We start from the raw sequence: 15,987 nt of genomic DNA on the forward strand, positions 1-15,987 counted from the left end.
GCTGTTCCCACCCTCCCCACTTCATGACTAGGCCACTATTTTTCCTTTTGACCTGGCGGACATCATCATTTATTTGACTCTTTTTCTGATCTGTCAGAAGAAAGGAAAAATGAGATGCACAACGGATCCTGTCTGTGTAGCAGCTGTAAGGCCTATATGGTCCCATCAGAATTGGCTTATGATTTGGTAGCCAAACGCAGGAGTGGTTACAAAACACAGAAGACATGCAAATATTCCATTCACGTGTCATCTCTGTTTTATATCCACTCCTGTTTAATCAGCGACGTCAGCACAAACTCACTGCTTACACCCTCTCCACTTGTATGCACGTTTAATAGATAATGCCTCCCTATCCTTTCCCTACACTTGACTAATCTTTCCCTGAACTTGTAAATCGTTTTTTCAAGCACCATGAAGTTTTTTCTAGCACTGTCCCTAGCGCCTGCTGACATCTCTCCCTACACTAAGTACACTGGAAAATGGCAAAATCCAAGATGGCTGAGTCTATTTATAGGGCTGTGATATCACTGGGGCTGGCTGGCTGCTGATTGGCTGCATGCAAGGCATTGTGGGTGATCCCTCATTCCCAGAGTTCTTTGCTCCATGTCCTAACATGTACAGCAGCCATTTTAGGAAAAAATGCAATTCGTTACAATGAAGAGTGAGGAAATTTGGATGTGGTGTGAATCGCATTTTTCCTGAAATTCGGATCGATATTTACTTCGTCAACTTTGATTTGCTCATCTCTAGTAATGTAGTTATAAAACCTTACAATATTTGAAATGTCATATTGATCGCATAGTAATATTTTTGAGTGAGAACCCTTTAAAGGGATATTCCCGTTAAAGACATTCCTGGTGTATCCACTTAATATGTCATACATTTCTAAGATAGGAATAACTCTTTAATCTTTAGGATAGGAACATATGAGTTGCATACACAGAAAATAACCTACAACTTGTCATTAAAAGATAGGGCATCTGTAAAGAACCATTTTCCTTCATTCCACACATTTCTATTAGTTTAAGCTTATCGTTTGGCTGCCATTGAATGCAAGCACAAAATCATTCTGCAACATTATCTGTAGGTCTGTGACTATTAGTATCAAGAAGGCAGTGAAGATCGAGGAAAATAGAAATATTAGTTTTAAAAAAAATGAAAAACTGTCCAACTTTAACCTATTCTGTACAATGTCTGAAATGATAACAAAAAATAAGTCTACGCGTATGTCTCACATGGCGCCATCGTTCCTTCACACAGAATACAGATTAGAAAACTGTTTGGCTGCTTACCGGACTACTGCAGCAGTCACCTTCCTTGCAATGGAGACTAGGCAGGTTAGTGCCACCTTCCTGCCATATCCAGTGATGTACGGTTTTTTAACCCCCCCCCCCCCACTGACTGCACCACTATGGCCCCCACTCAACCAAGTAAACACACCTGTCCTTATTACTATGCGCTGTCTCCTGCTTAGCTCTGACATGAAGAAGACCTTAAGCCTTTACAGTGGCAGATTTACCTAATCTAATGAGATCAGCAGGTCTGCTTGCGCTGATTGGACAGCATCAGAATGATGCAGGAGATAACACCTACTAAGGACTAATGTTGGCGATGTGGCCTCTGCCTTGCCTTTCTGTACCTTCGCACATCTTCTTCCAAAACGAAGCAGCCCCTGGTGGAACAATGAGGCGGCCTAAAAAAAATAAAAATTTGCAATACATTACTGAAGTCATGAGGAAGATGGCTTTAAGGGAAGGTACATAGTAAAAAAAACAAACAATAAAAAACAGTCCTTTTAAGGCCACACTCCATTTTTTAAAATCACATCTTTCAAATGGTCCCGAGAAGAAATAGAATGGATTAAGGCCTCACACACACGACCGTTGTTTGGGTCCGCATCTGAGCCGCCAAAACGGCGGCTTGGATGTGGACCCATTTATTTCAATGGGGCCGCAAAAGATGTTTTGCTGCCCGCATCCTTGGCTCTGTTCCGCGGCCCCGCAAAAAAAAAATATAGCATGTCCTATTCTTGTCCGTGCTTTGCGGACAAGAATAGGCATTTATATTGTCGGCGCAACACAGGCGCCTTACGTTTTTCGCGGATCCGTGGTTTGCGGACCGCAAAAAACGGCACGTCGTGTGCATGAGGCCTAAGAGAAACATTTTCAATGAAATTTGCTTCAGCAACAAGCAGTCACACTAATTGAAAATACTGTATCCGCGTTTTTTTTGTTTTTTTTTTAACAAACCCTTCTAATACGTTAATGGGTATTCCAAAGATATGAAAAAAAAATTATATGAAATTAGTACTTACCTTAATTTAGTACTCACCTGTACAATTCCTTACTGTTAGGGATGAGCGAACTCGAACTGTATAGTTCGGGTTCGTACCGAATTTTGGGGTGTCCGTGACACGGACCCGAACCCGGACATTTTCGTAAAAGTCCGGGTTCGGGTTCGGTGTTCGTCGCTTTCTTGGCGCTTTTGTGACGCTTTCTTGGCGCTTTTTGAAAGGCTGCAAAGCAGCCAATCAACAAGCGTCATACTACTTGCCCCAAGAGGCCGTCACAGCCATGCCTACTATTGGCATGGCTGTGATTGGCCAGAGCACCATGTGACCCAGCCTCTATTTAAGCTGGAGTCACATAGCGCCGCCCGTCACTCTGCTCTGATTAGCGTAGGGAGAGGTTGCGGATGCGACAGTAGGGCGAGATTAGGCAGATTAACTCCTCCAAAGGACTTCACTTGATTAATCGATCGATCTGCAGCTGTGCATCATTGAGCTGCTGAAATTCAAATGCTCACTCACTGTTTTTAGGCTGCCCAGACCGTTTGTCAGTCACTTTTTTCTGGGGTGATCGGCGGCCATTTTGTGTCTTGTGCGGTGCTGCGACCAAGTGCATCCAAGCTGCGACCAAGTGCATTTAACCCTCAATGGTGTGGTTGTTTTTTGGCTAAAGCCTACATCAGGGTGAAGCTGTCACACCAAGTGCATTTAACCAGCAATAGTCTGTTCATTTTTTTGGCCATATACTAAATCAGGGGCAAGCTGCGCCTGTCACCAAGTGCATTTAACCCTCAATGGTGTGGTTGTTTTTTGGCTAAAGCCTACATCAGGGTGAAGCTGTCACACCAAGTGCATTTAACCAGCAATAGTCTGTTCATTTTTTGGCCATATACTACATCAGGGGCAAGCTGCGCCCGTCACCAAGTGCATTTAACCCTCAGTAGTGTGGTGCGTCAAGCTGTGACACCAAGTGCATTTAACCAGCAATAGTCTGTTCATTTTTTGGCCATATACTAAATCAGGGGCAAGCTGCGCCCGTCACCAAGTGCATTTAACCAGCAATAGTGTGGTTATTTTTTGGCCATATCCCAGTCTAATTCTGTCACTAAATCCATACCGGTCACCCAGCGCCTAAATACTAGGCCTCAAATTTATATCCCGCTAAATCTCTCGTTACCGCTGTCCTGTTGTGGCTGGGAAAGTTATTTAGTGTCCGTCAAAGCACATTTTTTGTTCTGGGTTGAAGTACAATTCCCAATTTAGCAATTTCATAATTTAGTGGTTCCTGCTATATCAGAGCTATTTGAAATCTATCCCTAAAAGGGTATATAATATTCAAGGTGCACATTGGGTCATTCAGAATAACTTCACACACACCCGCTACTGTGTATTTCCAAGTCTAATTCTGTCACTAAACCCATACCTGTCACCCAGCGCCTAAATACTAGGCCTCAAATTTATATCCTGCTAAATCTCTCGTTACCGCTGTCCTGTTGTGGCTGGGAAAGTTATTTAGTGTCCGTCAAAGCACATTTTTTGTTCTGGGTTGAAATACAATTCCCAATTTAGCAATTTCATAATTTAGTGGTTTCCTGCTATATCAGAGCTATTTGAAATCTATCCCTAAAAGGGTATATAATATTCAAGGTGCACATTGGGTCATTCAGAATAACTTCACACACACCCGCTACTGTGTATTTCCAAGTCTAATTCTGTCACTAAACCCATACCTGTCACCCAGCGCCTAAATACTAGGCCTCAAATTTATATCCTGCTAAATCTCTCGTTACCGCTGTCCTGTTGTGGCTGGGAAAGTTATTTAGTGTCCGTCAAAGCACATTTTTTGTTCTGGGTTGAAATACAATTCCCAATTTAGCAATTTCATAATTTAGTGGTTTCTGCTATATCAGAGCTATTTGAAATCTATCCCTAAAAGGGTATATAATATTCAAGGTGCACATTGGGTCATTCAGAATAACTTCACACACACCCGCTACTGTGTATTTCCAAGTCTAATTCTGTCACTAAACCCATACCTGTCACCCAGCGCCTAAATACTAGGCCTCAAATTTATATCCTGCTAAATCTCTCGTTAACGCTGTCCTGTTGTGGCTGGGAAAGTTATTTAGTGTCCGTCAAAGCACATTTTTTGTTCTGGGTTGAAATACAATTCCCAATTTAGCAATTTCATAATTTAGTGGTTTCTGCTATATCAGAGCTATTTGAAATCTATCCCTAAAAGGGTATATAATATTCAAGGTGCACATTGGGTCATTCAGAATAACTTCACACACACCCGCTACTGTGTATTTCCAAGTCTAATTCTGTCACTAAACCCATACCTGTCACCCAGCGCCTAAATACTAGGCCTCAAATTTATATCCTGCTAAATCTCTCGTTAACGCTGTCCTGTTGTGGCTGGGAAAGTTATTTAGTGTCCGTCAAAGCACATTTTTTGTTCTGGGTTGAAATACAATTCCCAATTTAGCAATTTCATAATTTAGTGGTTTCTGCTATATCAGAGCTATTTGAAATCTATCCCTAAAAGGGTATATAATATTCAAGGTGCACATTGGGTCATTCAGAATAACTTCACACACACCCGCTACTGTGTATTTCCAAGTCTAATTCTGTCACTAAACCCATACCTGTCACCCAGCGCCTAAATACTAGGCCTCAAATTTATATCCTGCTAAATCTCTCGTTAACGCTGTCCTGTTGTGGCTGGGAAAGTTATTTAGTGTCCGTCAAAGCACATTTTTTGTTCTGGGTTGAAATACAATTCCCAATTTAGCAATTTCATAATTTAGTGGTTTCTGCTATATCAGAGCTATTTGAAATCTATCCCTAAAAGGGTATATAATATTCAAGGTGCACATTGGGTCATTCAGAATAACTTCACACACACCCGCTACTGTGTATTTCCAAGTCTAATTCTGTCACTAAACCCATACCTGTCACCCAGCGCCTAAATACTAGGCCTCAAATTTATATCCTGCTAAATCTCTCGTTAACGCTGTCCTGTTGTGGCTGGGAAAGTTATTTAGTGTCCGTCAAAGCACATTTTTTGTTCTGGGTTTAAATACAATTCCCAATTTAACAATTTCATAATTTAGTGGTTTCTGCTATATCAGAGCTATTTGAAATCTATCCCTAAAAGGGTATATAATATTCAAGGTGCACATTGGGTCATTCAGAATAACTTCACACACACACGCTTCTGTGCATTTCCAAGTCTAATTCTGTCACTAAATCCATACCGGTCACCCAGCGCCTAAATACTAGGCCTCAAATTTATATCCCGCTGAATTTGAATACAATACATTGGGCCAAATAATATATTTGTTGTTGTGGTGAACCATAACAATGAGAAAAACATCTAGTAAGGGACGCGGACGTGGACATGGTCGTGGTGGTGTTAGTGGACCCTCTGGTGCTGGGAGAGGACGTGGCCGTTCTGCCACATCCACACGTCCTAGTGTACCAACTACCTCAGGTCCCAGTAGCCGCCAGAATTTACAGCGATATATGGTGGGGCCCAATGCCGTTCTAAGGATGGTAAGGCCTGAGCAGGTACAGGCATTAGTCAATTGGGTGGCCGACAGTGGATCCAGCACGTTCACATTATCTCCCACCCAGTCTTCTGCAGAAAGCGCACAGATGGCGCCTGAAAACCAACCCCATCAGTCTGTCACATCACCCCCATGCATACCAGGGAAACTGTCTCAGCCTCAAGTTATGCAGCAGTCTCTTATGCTGTTTGAAGACTCCGCTGGCAGGGTTTCCCAAGGGCATCCACCTAGCCCTTCCCCAGCGGTGAAAGACATAGAATGCACTGACGCACAACCACTTATGTTTCCTGATGATGAGGACATGGGAATACCACCTCAGCATGTCTCTGATGATGACGAAACACAGGTGCCAACTGCTGCGTCTTTCTGCAGTGTGCAGACTGAACAGGAGGTCAGGGATCAAGACTGGGTGGAAGACGATGCAGGGGACGATGAGGTCCTAGACCCCACATGGAATGAAGGTCGTGCCACTGACTTTCACAGTTCGGAGGAAGAGGCAGTGGTGAGACCGAGCCAACAGCGTAGCAAAAGAGGGAGCAGTGGGCAAAAGCAGAACACCCGCCGCCAAGAGACTCCGCCTGCTACTGACCGCCGCCATCTGGGACCGAGCACCCCAAAGGCAGCTTCAAGGAGTTCCCTGGCATGGCACTTCTTCAAACAATGTGCTGACGACAAGACCCGAGTGGTTTGCACGCTGTGCCATCAGAGCCTGAAGCGAGGCATTAACGTTCTGAACCTGAGCACAACCTGCATGACCAGGCACCTGCATGCAAAGCATGAACTGCAGTGGAGTAAACACCTTAAAACCAAGGAAGTCACTCAGGCTCCCCCTGCTACCTCTTCTGCTGCTGCCGCCTCGGCCTATTCTGCTGCTGCCGCCTCGGCCTCTTCCTCCGCCTCTGGAGGAACGTTGGCACCTGCCGCCCAGCAAACAGGGGATGTACCACCAACACCACCACCACCACCTCCGTCACCAAGCGTCTCAACCATGTCACACGCCAGCGTTCAGCTCTCCATCTCACAAACATTTGATAGAAAGCGTAAATTCCCACCTAGCCACCCTCGATCCCTGGCCCTGAATGCCAGCATTTCTAAACTACTGGCCTATGAAATGCTGTCATTTAGGCTGGTGGACACAGACAGCTTCAAACAGCTCATGTCGCTTGCTGTCCCACAGTATGTTGTTCCCAGCCGGCACTACTTCTCCAAGAGAGCCGTGCCTTCCCTGCACAACCAAGTATCCGATAAAATCAAGTGTGCACTGCGCAACGCCATCTGTAGCAAGGTCCACCTAACCACAGATACGTGGACCAGTAAGCACGGCCAGGGACGCTATATCTCCCTAACTGCACACTGGGTAAATGTAGTGGCAGCTGGGCCCCAGGCGGAGAGCTGTTTGGCGCACGTCCTTCCGCCGCCAAGGATCGCAGGGCAACATTCTTTGCCTCCTGTTGCCACCTCCTCCTTCTCGGCTTCCTCCTCCTCTTCTTCCACCTGCTCATCCAGTCAGCCACACACCTTCACCACCAACTTCAGCACAGCCCGGGGTAAACGTCAGCAGGCCATTCTGAAACTCATATGTTTGGGGGACAGGCCCCACACCGCACAGGAGTTGTGGCGGGGTATTGAACAACAGACCGACGAGTGGTTGCTGCCGGTGAGCCTCAAGCCCGGCCTGGTGGTGTGTGATAATGGGCGAAATCTCGTTGCAGCTCTGGGACTAGCCAATTTGACGCACATCCCTTGCTTGGCGCATGTGCTGAATTTGGTGGTGCAGAAGTTCATTCACAACTACCCCGACATGTCAGAGCTGCTGCATAAAGTGCGGGCCGTCTGTTCGCGCTTCCGGCGTTCACATCCTGCTGCTGCTCGCCTGTCTGCGCTACAGCGTAACTTCGGCCTTCCCGCTCACCGCCTCATATGCGACGTGCCCACCAGGTGGAACTCCACCTTGCACATGCTGGACAGACTGTGCGAGCAGCAGCAGGCCATAGTGGAGTTTCAGCTGCAGCACGCACGGGTCAGTCGCACTACAGAACAGCACCACTTCACCACCAATGACTGGGCCTCCATGCGAGACCTGTGTGCCCTGTTGCGCTGTTTCGAGTACTCCACCAACATGGCCAGTGGCGATGACACCGTTATCAGCGTTACAATACCACTTCTATGTCTCCTTGAGAAAACACTTAGGGCGATGATGGAAGAGGAGGTGGCCCAGGAGGAGGAGGAGGAGGAGGAGGAAGAGGGGTCATTTTTAGCACTTTCAGGCCAGTCTCTTCGAAGTGACTCAGAGGGAGGTTTTTGGCAACAGCAGAGGCCAGGTACAAATGTGGCCAGCCAGGGCCCACTACTGGAGGACGAGGAGGACGAGGATGAGGAGGAGGTGGAGGAGGATGAGGATGAAGCATGGTCACAGCGGGGTGGCACCCAACGCAGCTCGGGTCCATCACTGGTGCGTGGCTGGGGGGAAAGGCAGGACGATGACGATACGCCTCCCACAGAGGACAGCTTGTCCTTACCCCTGGGCAGCCTGGCACACATGAGCGACTACATGCTGCAGTGCCTGCGCAACGACAGCAGAGTTGCCCACATTTTAACCTGTGCGGACTACTGGGTTGCCACCCTGCTGGATCCACGCTACAAAGACAATGTGCCCACCTTACTTCCTGCACTGGAGCGTGATAGGAAGATGCGCGAGTACAAGCGCACGTTGGTAGACGCGCTACTGAGAGCATTCCCAAATGTCACAGGGGAACAAGTGGAAGCCCAAGGCCAAGGCAGAGGAGGAGCAAGAGGTCGCCAAGGCAGCTGTGTCACGGCCAGCTCCTCTGAGGGCAGGGTTAGCATGGCAGAGATGTGGAAAACTTTTGTCAACACGCCACAGCTAACTGCACCACCACCTGATACGCAACGTGTTAGCAGGAGGCAACATTTCACTAACATGGTGGAACAGTACGTGTGCACACCCCTCCACGTACTGACTGATGGTTCGGCCCCATTCAACTTCTGGGTCTCTAAATTGTCCACGTGGCCAGAGCTAGCCTTTTATGCCTTGGAGGTGCTGGCCTGCCCGGCAGCCAGCGTTTTGTCTGAACGTGTATTCAGCACGGCAGGGGGCGTCATTACAGACAAACGCAGCCGCCTGTCTACAGCCAATGTGGACAAGCTGACGTTCATAAAAATGAACCAGGCATGGATCCCACAGGACCTGTCCGTCCCTTGTCCAGATTAGACATTAACTACCTCCCCATAACCATATATTATTGGACTCCAGGGCACTTCCTCATTCAATCCTATTTTTATTTTCATTTTACCATTATATTGCGAGGCTACCCAAAGTTGAATGAACCTCTCCTCTGCCTGTGTGCTAGGCCTAAATATATGCCAATGGACTGTTGCAGTGGTGGCTGACATGAAGCCTGATTCTCTGCTATGACATGCAGACTAATTCTCTGCTGACATGAAGCCAGATTGTCTGTTACGGGACCTCTCTCCTCTGCCTGGGTGCTGGGCCTAAATTTATGACAATGGACTGTTGCAGTGGTGGCTGACGTGAAGCCTGATTCTCTGCTATGACATGCAGACTGATTCTCTGCTGACATGAAGCCAGATTGTCTGTTACGGGACCTCTCTGCTCTGCCTGTGTGCTAGGCCTAAATATATGCCAATGGACTGTTGCAGTGGTGGGTGACGTGAAGCCTCATTCTCTGCTATGACATGCAGACTGATTCTCTGCTGACATGAAGCCAGATCGTCTGTTACGGGACCTCTCTGCTCTGCCTGTGTGCTAGGCCTAAATATATGCCAATGGACTGTTGCAGTGGTGGGTGACGTGAAGCCTCATTCTCTGCTATGACATGCAGACTGATTCTCTGCTGACATGAAGCCAGATTGTCTGTTACGGGACCTCTCTGCTCTGCCTGTGTGCTAGGCCTAAATATATGCCAATGGACTGTTGCAGTGGTGGGTGACGTGAAGCCTCATTCTCTGCTATGACATGCAGACTGATTCTCTGCTGACATGAAGCCAGATTGTCTGTTACGGGACCTCTCTGCTCTGCCTGTGTGCTAGGCCTAAATATATGCCAATGGACTGTTGCAGTGGTGGGTGACGTGAAGCCTCATTCTCTGCTATGACATGCAGACTGATTCTCTGCTGACATGAAGCCAGATTGTCTGTTACGGGACCTCTCTGCTCTGCCTGTGTGCTAGGCCTAAATATATGCCAATGGACTGTTGCAGTGGTGGGTGACGTGAAGCCTCATTCTCTGCTATGACATGCAGACTGATTCTCTGCTGACATGAAGCCAGATTGTCTGTTACGGGACCTCTCTGCTCTGCCTGTGTGCTAGGCCTAAATATATGCCAATGGACTGTTGCAGTGGTGGGTGACGTGAAGCCTCATTCTCTGCTATGACATGCAGACTGATTCTCTGCTGACATGAAGCCAGATTGTCTGTTACGGGACCTCTCTGCTCTGCCTGTGTGCTAGGCCTAAATATATGCCAATGGACTGTTGCAGTGGTGGGTGACGTGAAGCCTCATTCTCTGCTATGACATGCAGACTGATTCTCTGCTGACATGAAGCCAGATTGTCTGTTACGGGACCTCTCTGCTCTGCCTGTGTGCTAGGCCTAAATATATGCCAATGGACTGTTGCAGTGGTGGGTGACGTGAAGCCTCATTCTCTGCTATGACATGCAGACTGATTCTCTGCTGACATGAAGCCAGATTCGTCTGTTACGGGACCTCTCTGCTCTGCCTGTGTGCTAGGCCTAAATATATGCCAATGGACTGTTGCAGTGGTGGGTGACGTGAAGCCTCATTCTCTGCTATGACATGCAGACTGATTCTCTGCTGACATGAAGCCAGATTGTCTGTTACGGGACCTCTCTGCTCTGCCTGTGTGCTAGGCCTAAATATATGCCAATGGACTGTTGCAGTGGTGGGTGACGTGAAGCCTCATTCTCTGCTATGACATGCAGACTGATTCTCTGCTGACATGAAGCCAGATTGTCTGTTACGGGACCTCTCTGCTCTGCCTGTGTGCTAGGCCTAAATATATGCCAATGGACTGTTGCAGTGGTGGGTGACGTGAAGCCTCATTCTCTGCTATGACATGCAGACTGATTCTCTGCTGACATGAAGCCAGATTGTCTGTTACGGGACCTCTCTGCTCTGCCTGTGTGCTAGGCCTAAATATATGCCAATGGACTGTTGCAGTGGTGGGTGACGTGAAGCCTCATTCTCTGCTATGACATGCAGACTGATTCTCTGCTGACATGAAGCCAGATTGTCTGTTACGGGACCTCTCTGCTCTGCCTGTGTGCTAGGCCTAAATATATGCCAATGGACTGTTGCAGTGGTGGGTGACGTGAAGCCTCATTCTCTGCTATGACATGCAGACTGATTCTCTGCTGACATGAAGCCAGATTGTCTGTTACGGGACCTCTCTGCTCTGCCTGTGTGCTAGGCCTAAATATATGCCAATGGACTGTTGCAGTGGTGGGTGACGTGAAGCCTCATTCTCTGCTATGACATGCAGACTGATTCTCTGCTGACATGAAGCCAGATTGTCTGTTACGGGACCTCTCTGCTCTGCCTGTGTGCTAGGCCTAAATATATGCCAATGGACTGTTGCAGTGGTGGGTGACGTGAAGCCTCATTCTCTGCTATGACATGCAGACTGATTCTCTGCTGACATGAAGCCAGATTGTCTGTTACGGGACCTCTCTGCCTCTGCCTGTGTGCTAGGCCTAAATATATGCCAATGGACTGTTGCAGTGGTGGCTGACGTGAAGCCTCATTCTCTGCTATGACATGCAGACTGATTCTCTGCTGACATGAAGCCAGATTGTCTGTTACGGGACCTCTCTCCTCTGCCTGTGTGCTAGGCCTAAATATATGCCAATGGACTGTTGCAGTGGTGGCTGACGTGAAGCCTCATTCTCTGCTATGACATGCAGACTGATTCTCTGCTGACATGAAGCCAGATTGTCTGTTACGGGACCTCTCTCCTCTGCCTGTGGTGCTGGGCCTAAATATATGCCAATGGACTGTTGCAGTGGTGGCTGACGTGAAGCCTCATTCTCTGCTATGACATGCAGACTGATTCTCTGCTGACATGAAGCCAGATTCTCTGTTACGGGACCTCTCTCCTCTGCCTGGGTGCTGGGCCTAAATTTATGACAATGGACTGTTGCAGTGGTGGCTGACGTGAAGCCTGATTCTCTGCTATGACATGCAGACTGATTCTCTGCTGACATGAAGCCAGATCCTCTGTTACGGGACCTCTCTCCTCTGCCTGGGTGCTGGGCCTAAATTATGACAATGGACTCTTACAGTGGTGGGTGACGTGAAGCCTGATTCTCTGCTATGACATGAAGACTGATTCTCTGCTGACATGAAGCCAGATTGTCTGTTACGGGACCTCTCTCCTCTGCCTGGGTGCCGGGGCCTAAATATCTGAGAATGGACTGTTCCAGTGGTGGGTGACGGGAAGCCAGATTCTCTGCTATGGAACCTCTCTCCAATTGATTTTGGTTAATTTTTATTTATTTAATTTTTATTTTAATTAATTTCCCTATCCACATTTGTTTGCAGGGGATTTACCTACATGTTGCTGCCTTTTGCAGCCCTCTAGCCCTTTCCTGGGCTGTTTTACAGCCGTTTTAGTGCCGAAAAGTTCGGGTCCCCATTGACTTCAATGGGGTTCGGGTTCGGGACGAAGTTCGGATCGGGTTCGGATCCCGAACCCGAACATTTCCGGGATGTTCGGCCGAACTTCTCGAACCCGAACATCCAGGTGTTCGCTCAACTCTACTTACTGTTCCCTCTCTGCTGTGATCTGGATGCTGTCAATTATATGTATATGTGCCATGTGAAGATGACTAATCTTGGACCACACAGTAGCACCAAGTGATGTCATGAAAGGCTGACCTGCAAGTTGCAAGTCCGATTTATGTATGAGATAGCCAAGATGACTGTCTGTAAAATGATGGTAGTCTCACGTTCGAAGCTGTAGTGGATGTTGAGATATGGAGCCTGAAAGTCAAAAGTTCTAAACATTGTTACCCTTTTGCTCGTCAGTGTATACCATTAACATAACAGGAGTAACCCTTTCCTGCCCGCCCCCCCCCCCCCCTGTCTGGTTGCTGTTCTTCTGCCTCCAGCAATGACGTGTTGACATGACACATGACCGCTATAGATAATCACTGGCGGTAGTGGTGACTTCAGTAGTGTTAACCCATCAGTGCTACAACCTGCGATTGGCTGCAGCTCTCATTTTTGTATGCCACACCATTGCTTTAGCCTGGTAAACAGAGATTGGCACGGGACGATGTTTAAATAGGTTAATGGATATGGACAACCCCTTTAAACATTTTGGGAAATTTCATTTATTTTTCTTTTAAAGTTCCTTACTCCCAATAAAAAAATTGCTTCTTTCTAGACTATTTCGACTTTCACAAGTTCATTGCCAGGGGAATACAAATCTGACACACTCTGCAATTCTATTTCGAGTCTGAGAACCAAACGTACTATATAACAGAAAAATTGGACAGGACCAATAAAGAAGCTTAACCAGATTGAACCTGATATCTTTATCGCCATACAGCTGTACACGACTTTAAAGGGCTTCTGTCACCCCCCAAAAGTCATTTTTCGTTTTTGGGCTACTTAAAATCCTTATACTGCGATTTTTCAATATATAGGGCTTTTTCGTTCTCTAGTTTCTTTAAAAACCACATTTTTGTAATATGTAAATTACCTGTCTACCAGCAAGTAGGGCAGTTACTCGCTGGTAGCCGCCGCATCATCCTTTAAAAAAAACGCCCCTCCTCCTGTTGATTGACAGGGCCAGCGAGCACTCTCGTCCCCTGGCTGACTCTGTCTGCGTTCTAAATCTCGCGCCTGCGCCATACTGGTCTTCAGTCAGCGCAGGTACACTGAGAGGAGGACGCTCGCTTGGCCGCTCCTTCCTCAGTGCGCCTGCGCTGATGATGTCACATCGACACCCGGCGCAGGCGCACTGAGGAAGGAGCGGCTGAGCGAGCGTCCTCCTCTCAGTGCACCTGCGCTGACTGAAGACCAGTATGGCGCAGGCGCGAGATTTAGAACGCAGACAGAGCCAGCCAGGGGACGAAAGCGCTCGCTGGCCCTGTCAATCAACAGGAGGAGGGACGTTTTTTTTAAAGGATGATGCGGCGGCTACCAGCAAGTAACCGCCCTACTTGCTGGTAGAGAGGTAATTTATATACAAACCGGATTCCCAAAAAGTTGGGACACTAAACAAATTGTGAATAAAAACTGAATGCAATGATGTGGAGATGGCAAATGTCAATATTTTATTTGTAATAGAACCTAGATGACAGATCAAACATTTAATCCAAGTAAATGTATCATTTTAAAGGAAAAATACGTTGATTCAAATTTTCACGGTGTCAACAAATCCCCCAAAAGTTGGGACAAGTAGCAATAAGAGGCTGGAAAAAGTAAATTTGAGCATAACGAAGAGCTGGAAGACCAATTAACACTAATTAGGTCAATTGGCAACATGATTGGGTATAAAAAGAGCTTCTCAGAGTGGCAGTGTCTCTCAGAAGCCAAGATGGGTAGAGGATCACCAATTCCCACAATGTTGCACAGAAAGATAGTGGAGCAATATCAGAAAGGTGTTACCCAGCAAAAAATTGCAAAGACTTTGCATCTATCATCATCAACTGTGCATAACATCATCCGAAGATTCAGAGAATCTGGAACAATCTCTGTGCGTAAGGGTCAAGGCCGTAAAACCATACTGGATGCCCGTGATCTCCGGGCCCTTAAACGACACTGCACCACAAACAGGAATGCTACTGTGAAAGAAATCACAGAATGGGCTCAGGAATACTTCCAGAAACCATTGTCAGTGAACACAATCCACCGTGCCATCCGGCGTTGCCAGCTGAAACTCTACAGTGCAAAGAAGAAGCCATTTCTAAGCAAGATCCACAAGCTCAGGCGTTTTCACTGGGCCAGGGATCATTTAAAATGGAGTGTGGCAAAATGGAAGACTGTTCTGTGGTCAGACGAGTCACGATTCAAAGTTCTTTTTGGAAATCTGGGACGCCATGTCATCCGGACCAAAGAGGACAAGGACAACCCAAGTTGTTATCAACGCTCAGTTCAGAGCCTGCATCTCTGATGGTATGGGGTTGCATGAGTGCGTGTGGCATGGGCAGCTTGCATGTCTGGAAAGGCACCATCAATGCAGAAAAATATATTCAGGTTCTAGAACAACATATGCTCCCATCCAGACGTCATCTCTTTCAGGGAAGACCCTGCATTTTTCAACAAGATAATGCCAGACCACATTCTGCATCAATCACAACATCATGGCTGTGTAGGAGAAGGATCCGCGTACTGAAATGGCCAGTCTGCAGTCCAGATCTTTCACTTATAGAGAACATTTGGCGCATCATAAAGAGGAAGGTGCAACAAAGAAGGCCCAAGACGATTGAACAGTTAGAGGCCTGTATTAGACAAGAATGGGAGAGCATTCCTATTTCTAAACTTGAGAAACTGGTCTCCTCAGTCCCCAGATGTCTGTTGAGTGTTGTAAGAAGAAGGGGAGATGCCACACCGTGGTGAAAATGGCCTTGTCCCAACTTTTTGGGGATTTGTTGACATGAAATTCTGATTCAACATATTTTTCCCTTAAAATGGTACATTTTCTCAGTTTAAACTTATGTTCCATGATTTATGTTCTATTCTGAATAAAATATTAGAAGTTGGCCCCTCCACATTATTGCATTCAGTTTTTATTCACGATTTGTATAGTGTCCCAACTTTTTGGGAATCCGGTTTGTATTATAAAAGTGTGGTTTTTAAAGAAACTAGAGAACGAAAAAGGGTAAGAGCCCTATATATTGAAAAATCACAGTATAAGGATTTTAAGTAGCCCAAAAACGAAAAATGACTTTTGGGGGGTGACAGAAGCCCTTTAAAGGGGTTTTCTCATCTCAGACAATGGGGGCATATCGCTAGGATATGCCTCTATTGTCTTATAGGTGCGGGTTCCACCGTTGGGACCCCCACCTATATCGAGAATGGAGACCCGAAATTGAAGGAGAGCGCACTGCGCATGCGC

Source organism: Bufo gargarizans, chromosome 3 (assembly GCF_014858855.1).
Source record: "Bufo gargarizans isolate SCDJY-AF-19 chromosome 3, ASM1485885v1, whole genome shotgun sequence".
Taxonomy (NCBI): domain Eukaryota; kingdom Metazoa; phylum Chordata; class Amphibia; order Anura; family Bufonidae; genus Bufo; species Bufo gargarizans.